This window comes from Capra hircus, chromosome 18 (genome assembly GCF_001704415.2).
Source record: "Capra hircus breed San Clemente chromosome 18, ASM170441v1, whole genome shotgun sequence".
Taxonomy (NCBI): domain Eukaryota; kingdom Metazoa; phylum Chordata; class Mammalia; order Artiodactyla; family Bovidae; genus Capra; species Capra hircus.
In genome coordinates, this window is record NC_030825.1 from 35,339,180 (window position 1) to 35,347,651 (window position 8,472).

Below are 8,472 nucleotides of genomic sequence, written 5' to 3' on the forward strand. Positions count from 1 at the left end.
AAGGAGGGTCAGGAGAAGACAGTATGGGCGCAGTAAGAGGGAAGAACGGGTTGAAAGCAAAGGTGAAGTGGGGGCGGGATATGGATGTATAATTATGGCTGGTTTGCTTTGTCGTGGGCTTCCCGGGTGGCTCAGATGGTCAAGAATCTGCCTGCAATCCAGGAGACGGGATTCAATCCCTGGGCTGGGGAGATCCCCTGGAGAAGGGAATGGCTACCCACTCCAGCATTCCTGCCTGGAGAATTCTGTGGACAGAGGAGCCTGGCGGGCTACAGTCCATGAGGTCGCAAAGAATCGGACACGACTGAGCAACTAACACTTTCACTTTCCACTTTCCGTGTTGTGGTATGACAGAAACCAACACAACATTGCAAAACAATTTTCCTCCAATTAAAAAATCTTAAAAAAAAAAGGCGGGGGAGAGAGGTGAGGGTGGGGGCAGGGGTAGGGTCGGATCACACAAGGCCATGAAGGTCAGGCCAAAAGCACAGGCTCATTCATCAGGAAGGCAGAGAGCAGATGAGGAGGGGTCTAGAGTGGGCGCGTGACGGGGTTCCACCTGTGGGTCACCCTGGGGCGCCCACCTGGGGTGATGGGAAGCACCCCAGCACTGCAGACCCACACTGGAAACACTCTGGGTTCTCAACCACAGTCCTGCCCCAAGGTGGGGGCGCTTGAAGGATACGGGTCAAGGCCCTGCACCATCTTACCCTTTTCTACAAGCCAGGCCCCTCTCTTGTAGCTCCCCGATTCCAAAAAATGCTATCCCCCAGACACCCCTAAATCCCTGAATTCTCCCCAGCGCCCTGCCATCCACCCCTCCAGGCCTTGGCTCCACCTGGGATTCCCTATCCCCCTGATCGCCTCGCCTGGCTGACTCCTACCTGTCCTAAGCTACCACCACCTCCAGGCGAGCCAGGCGCTTCCTCTCAGGGCTTCCCTGGGGCCCGGATTCCTCTGCAGTCCCGTTTCCATGTGTGAGAGTCTACCTGTGTGTCTACCTGCGTGTCAGAGCCGGGCTCTGGAAGGGCAGGGACCTCACCCACGCAGAGCAGCTTAGCGGTGTCCACATCCTGCTGGTTCTGGGCTTCCACAGGGACCGGGCCTTTCACAGACATCCTCTCTGGTCATCCTCGGACATCAGAGGGGTCAGACACCTGCCCGAGGCCACAGAGCCGGTCAAGAGCAAACCCAACTGGGACTCAAACTTGGCCCTTCCCAAGGCTCCTTCCCCATTACTGTCCGGCCAGGTTCTCAAAGTTCTCCCTGCAAAGGCAGGTGGCACATCCATCACCAGGGTCTTCGGTGCCCCAGGTGGAGCATCTCCTGCCTCCCCAGCAGGGCTGCAGATCACCATGCAGATGAGAAAGGAAGGAACACATCCCTGGGCCCCACGTGTGTCCTGGGAGCTCACACGGCTCAGCCTTCCTCCTGGCTCCCCCAGGGGCTCCCAGCAAGCAAAACTCGGCATCCACACAACAGCCTTTTCCCTGGTTTCTCAGAGCCCAAGGCTCACAAGCCCAAGCCAGTAACCATGTCTTCTTAAGGCAAGGAAAGCAAATTGGAGCAGGGAATGGTTCAGCATCGCCTGTGGGACCAGCAGCCACATGAGTCAGTGGACCAGGCAGCTGGGCGCAGCACCTGCCCCTGGGGAGAGGGCATTTCGGTGCCTGGCTCAGGTGGCCCCTTGGCCCAACCAGATTCTCTGTGAGAGTTGAGATGCTGTCCCTATTTATAACAGGTGGCACCAGTGGTAAAGAATCCGCTTGCCAATGCAGGAGACACAAGAGATGTGGGTTCGATCCCTGGTTTGAGAAGACCCCCTGGAGGAGAAAATGGCAACCCACTCCAGTATTCCTAGCCTGGAAAATTCCATGGGCAGAGGAGCCTGGTGAGCTACAGTCTGTGGGGCCACAAAGACACAACTGAGCGAGTGAGCACACACAGCCTGTTTATAACAGTATCTTTCATCTCACCTGGAAAGCCACCAGATTATGGCCAGAGGGCAGGGCCACCTTCTCAGCATGAGGAGCTGATCAAGAAGAGCATCAGGGAGGCTGACCGTGACCCAGGCCCTTCAAATCAGCCACTTTTTCTAGGAAGAGAACGTACTGACAGTGCCTGCACAGGACAACCTGAGAAAAACCTTGAATCTTTACATTTAAGCTCAAATCATGTGGTGGGCATGACCTCTCTGAATGGAGGGCTGGGAAAGTGAGGAGCATCTGATCCACGAAGGACCATCAGATGCAGCAGACGCCGTGTCGTGATGTGAACAGCGTCCTCCCTTGTTGCTCTTATTTATATTTTATTAGGACTTTATTGAATGTTTTCTTGTAGGTCAGCTGAAACCCTTGGGGGAATAAAGCAAAGCAAAACTAAATAAATGCTTTGAATCATAGCGGAGGAGGGACGGCATTCCAGGGATAGAAGTGAGCACTCAGGTAATCAGGGGGGGCTTTGTACAGAGACACCAACCCCAGCCACAGGCAGCAGCTCCCATCTCCTGTGGCTAAACTTGCTTAATGCCCACCGGACACCTCCTACGTTAAATCCACCAACTGGCATGCTTAACCTGGCATCCGGGCAGCCTGGGCTTCTGGGGACCCGCTCCTTCCTCGGCTCCCCGAGCCTGCGCCATGTGTAGGGCAGGGTGGGGCGGGGGGACAGCCAGAGTGTGGGGCTCTGGCTGCCAGAGCACCTGAACTCCAGCCCTGGTTCTGTTTCTTCTGCTGTGTGACCCCGAGCACAGCTGTCACCTCCTCACCTGAAAAGGGGTCAGTCTAGCACCTGCCTCCACAGAAGCTTGTGGATGGGTATCAAATGAGCGTTCAGCAAATATCCATTCTAACGCCCAGCCCCTGGGAGTCACCTCCCCAGTGGGGAAGCCAGGTGATCCAGGACCAGTGGGCTCGAGGTGGGGGCTGAAACGTGGGGCCTCAGGGAAGGGAAGCACTGGAGAACCTTGGGGCGACTTCCTGGAGAAGGAAAAGCCTGGGACACCTCCAGAAGTGAAGAAGAGGGAAGACAGCGCTCCAGAAAGGGGAACCCCACACACAAAGGCGTGATGACCAAAACTCAGTGGACATGGAGGACGGCGGAACGGAGCCAGCCTGGCCGCCTGGGGGAGAGAAGGAAGCAGATCTGCTGCTGGGCACGGAAAACTGAGCCAACAGACCAACAAGGTGAACTCATACAGGCAGATGGGCTAAAGCAACCTGCGCGTGGGACCTGAATGCTGTGCGAACAAAGTCCGGTGAACCAAAGAATTCCTAGAACTTCTGCCTCTTGCTCATGTTTAAAAAAACTGAAAGTAGGCCTCTGCCAGAGAAGAAGGCACTCCTGGCTTTGGCAAAGGTTAAAATAGGAGTGCCTGGTATGCCCTCAATAAACACCTCTGGAAGGAAGGGAGGGAGGGACCAAGGAATTGAAAAGTTCATTAATATTTCTGGATGCACTCCACTTGTCTGCAGGCTTCCCAGGAGGTGCTAATGCAAGAGATACAAGAGATGCGGGTTCAGTCCCTGGGTCGGGAAGATCCCCTGGAGGAGAGCACGGCAACCCACTCCAGTGCTCTTGCCTGGAGAATCCCACGGACAGAGGAGCTTGGCGGGCTGCAGTCCACGGGGTCACAGAGTCGGACACGACTGAAGCGACTTAGCACACGCGCCCGCACTCTTTCCACAAGTTGGGGGATAACTGTGACTTCGTCAGCCAGAGCCTGCCGCTCCCGGAAGACGCTGGGCCATTCTCACCAGTGCTCTGACACTGAGCTTCAGGAGGAGAGGGCCCTCCAGGCTGGAACTTCCAGGGTCAGTGTTGCCGAGATCTTATTTTGAATATGCCCACTTGTAATTCTGAATTAAAATCCCGAAGGAAGGGGAGGTGGAGCGGCAGGGCAGAGTGAGGAGGCCACTGCCTCCTGAGGCTGAAGGTAGAGCAGAGCCCCCAGGCTTCTTCCCAGGGGCTCTGGGTGGGCTGAGCCGGGCTCTCCCACCTTGGCCCACAGGTTCCCTGGTCCTTCCTCAGGCATCCCACACCTCCTCCTGCCTCCACACCAAGGGGTATGCTCCCCGAGGCTCTACCCATCCTCTGCAGCCCCACGCACACCCACCGCAAGCTAAAATGCCTAACAATGTGCAATGACTGAGCACCTATTGTGTGCCTGGCTCTGTGCCAAGTATTCTTCATGCCTCATTTCATTTGCTCCTCATCACCATTCCTCTGAGAAGGTCTTATAAACCCTGTTTACAGATAAGGAACCTGAAGCTCAGAAGTCCAGAGCCAGCACCAGAAGAATCAGAGGAGCTCCATCCACGACCCCAAACCTGGGCTCTCACCCCACTACAGTCACTGGTGAAGGGGCAAAGGGATTGTTACCGTATTCCTGCACCACCTGGGCTGTTGCTTATTTAATATTTTCCCTTACACTGACTCCCTTTATTTGTAACTCAAACAAACGTACTTAAAGGAAACAGAGTATCACTATGGGGTGTGTGTGTGTGTGTGTGTGTGTGTGTGTGTGTGTGTGTCATCACTTCTCAAAAGTAACCAGGAAAGAAGACCCAGTGTAAATTGCCGCTGGGCTCTGCTGCCTGCTGAAAGCACCTGCTCGTTCCTCATCTGAAAGGCAGATTAGCACAAGCCAGAGGGGCTCACTGGCACCAAACCACCTCCCTCAACAAGGCAGGACTGACGGACAGTCCAGAAGGGGTCGGTCTCCCACTCTGTGACCCAGCGCTGTACACACCGTTGGCCCCTGATGACACCGCCCCATGACCCTCAGTGACATCTGGCCCATCCTGAGCGAAACGCTGCCCCTCCCAAGCTGGAGCCCACCCACTCCCAGGGCTTCGATGCCCACCTTGCCCTGAGGGCCTCTAATATGTGCAGCCACAGCCCAGGCCCTGTGGCCAGCTTCTCAAGGGTCAGGTTCTCCCCCAGGCATCAGCCAAGACCCAAGCCCAGTCAGTGGCCACCTGCGTGCACCTGGGCCCACACACCTGGATGTACTGCCATCAGCCCAGGACTCTGAACTGGAAAGCGGTGCGGCATTCTCACCCCCTCCCTCACCCCAACACCTTACCCTAAACATCTGTAAACATTCCTGCAAGTCAATAGGCTGTGAGCTTAAAACTTTTTTTTTTTGGCCTTGTCACACAGCTTTCAGGATCTTAGTTCCCTGACTAGGAATTGAACCCAGGCCCCCAAAGTGAAAGCGCTGAGTCCTAACCACTGGATTTCCAGGGAAGTCCCCAGGCTGTGAGCTTAACGAACCAGGCATGTCCACCATCCCCACTCTGAGTTCTCTGCTGAATGACAGGCGACTCATGGCTGTGCATGCAGACGTCTCTAGCTGAGCCAGGAGAAGTGTGGGAAGACGGACACTCGGCGGTGGGAGGGTTTGGGGACTTTAAAAAGGAGTGATGCTTATTTCGCAGTTAAGAAAGCCTCTCTCTTCCATGGCCATATGTGAGTCTGTGGCGAACCCAGGGATGTCTGACCCATTTTACACAAGAGGAAATAGAGACCAAGCAGGTTTAAGCAACACGTCACACTGGCTCTCTGAGGTGGAGCCAAGGCTGAAAAACTCCGTCACCAGATGGGTTCTTTCGCCCCATATGCTACTGTTTCTCTTGTGGGCACTCGGGTAACGTTCATTGTATTGAATCAAATTTCTGCATCTCCAAACTGAGTGCAAAACCCTTGAATACAGAGCCTTGTCTCTCAAAGAAGTCCCCACCATCCTCCAGTACCCCAGCACAATGCCCACTGTTGCCTGCAAATCAGAAGTGCTCAATCAAATGCGCGGGGCGGGCAGTTACCAGCAGGAAGAGGAAGAAGAGGAGGAAGAAACAGAACACATTCCTCAGCTTCCTGCCCGCGGGGGAGACGATGCCCAGGGACCTGGCGTTGTCACACGACAGGCACCTCTGGAAGGTTTCCCGGGAGAGGTCACCTTGAAGTTGGTTATGTGCCGCCCGGAATGTAACTGCGCTTTTCGCATTCAGGAGGGAGGCAGATTGGTGAGGAGGGCCCCGGATATCGCTTAGAGATGGGGGTTCCTTTACATACTGTCCACCTCTGCCAGGCCAGTCAGCGGCCACGCTGTCCCCAGCCCAGCCTGCTTTCCGAATCCTGGGTGGGAAAGGCACCGATGCTGAAGGGTCCCCTTGGGCTTTGTACATCTTGGGAGCGCAGCTCTTGGCTGAGAACCTCGGCTCCCCCTAGTGGCCATTTTGGGTACCAGCACCCGACAGAGCTATAGCTCTAAGGAGGAACTCAGGCCTCTGGCTAGAGAAGAGGAAGGTCAAGGGTAGGCAGACAGGACCACCTGGTCTTCTCCCGTGGGCCCAGCCCCAGTCTGAGACACCCCACGCAGGGCTGTGTTAGAGACAGGGTATGAACAGCACTCTGGATGCCCCCAGAAGTTTCCTTAGCTCAGCATCTGCATGACTGTGAAAGTTCTCTTCCTCTGAAGGGCTTTCACAACCCATGTTTTAAATACCATCTCCGCGTTGGAAATTAATAACTCTACTATTGACACTCTACCGGCTTTAGATGTGCTCCTAAGGGCTTTCCTCCCCAGATTCCTATATCTAAATAATTGATAGCTTTTCATAGCTATTGTCGAGTCAATGGCGGTTGCATATTAAGACACTTATCAATGAGTTTTCTGCCTCCTTTTGCCCTGGGAGTGAGGGAAGGAGGTGGGTAATAACAATGCTGTCAGGCAATCTCGGCACTACTCACTGGCCTGAGCTCCCCACAGCCCGCGGCAGAGAGGAAGGTACAATCAGGAACCCTCGTGGTCCTCCCAGTCAGGCCTGCTTCATCCTCCCTGGCCGAGGAGGCACACGGCCACCCAGTGTGCACAGCCCCGGCAGCTGGTGCAGGCTCAGCCTGGGACGGGTCAAGGGGAAATTTCCTAGCAGTAGTGAAGCATCAACAACCCATAAAATACCTCCTTGGGGAGAAATGACCTTTGGGGTGTCAGTTCCTTAACTGCCTGGTGGGCACAGCCCAGAAAACCTGCCAAAGGGTGTTGAGCAGCAATAGGAGGGCCTTCACCAAAAAAAAAGTGCAAATAACTCTTGCCAAGGCCCTTTTAGGGGCTCGTGGATCGGGCGGGGGTGCTTCCAGTGCATCAGTGATGGGTTTTCCTAGGAACTGGCTCCCACATCTGTGCCTTGCCCTGAGACTAGGCAACTTCCAGAGGCAGGACAGGGGAAATAACAGCACCAAGAAACATTTGCGGTGATTGCTGCAGATGACCCAGAATCCAGCAGGTATGGAGCTTAATAGCATGCCAACTGCTTTCTTTACATGCACTTTGAATATTCATTGGGAGGACTGATGCTGAAGCTGAAGCTTCAATACTCTGGCCACGTGATGTAAACAGCTAACTCACTGGAAAAGACCCTGATGCTGGGAAAGATTGAAGGCAGGAGGAGAAGGGGACGACAGAGGATGAGATGGTTGGATGGCATCACCGACTGGATGGACATGACTTTGAGCAAACTCCAGGAAGCAGTGAAGGACAGGGAAGCCTGGCACACACTGCAACCCAGGGGGCCACAAAGAATCAGATGCAACTTAGTGACTGAACAACAACAACCACATACATTTTGGCACTAAATCCCCATACACCTCCAGGACAGAGGCTGTTATCAGCCTTACTACCGAGATGAGGAGACTGTGGCTTAAAGAGACTAAGTGATCTATTCCAAGAGCAGAGTTCCAGAGGCAGGAGACAGACGCACGTCTGTCTGACCACACGAAACTTCCAGATGCCAAGCGGAGCCCATCCACTCCTCCCCCACCCCCAGGCTCTCTGACCTCCCCTGCGTCATGCCTCTGCACCTGGGCTCACCACCAGCTTGTCCGTCCCAAAGCCACCTCCAGGGTCACACATAAAGCCATGTCCATTTCCAGGCAGATACAGGGGGGCCGCGTGTGGCCATCCAAAGGGCATGAGGCTTCTCTCCAGTGAAGCCTCCCTTCTGTCCTTTTTGAATGGTGATCGTATTGTGCTACTCTGACTCGAACTGTGTTCTATTTACATAGTGGCCAATCAGTTCTCAGCAGCTCTGCTGGGCGGAGATGAGGTGTTCCTTCCACTCCCATGCCCTCTGCCCGGGGTCAGGCAGCCCCTGGACCGACCACAGGAGGAGTGTCCCACAGGTCTCAGGTTAAAGCGGCATACCCCCATGCATCCTCTTAGCAACTGCCACAGACAGGCAGCTTCCAGCACTTAACCCCTTGCTCTCCCCCATCTTCAAATCCTCCAAAAGCTCCCCATTGCTTTCAGGAGAAAACCCAAGTTTCTTACTTGACACGTCACGTGTTTTTATGACTGACCTCTCTAAGCTCAGCCCCTCAACGCCCCGCTGCCCACAGGTGGTGCCTGTAAACACGCGCATCCCTGAATCCCTTGTACTTTTCAGTGTCTCTGGACATTAGCATGTGATC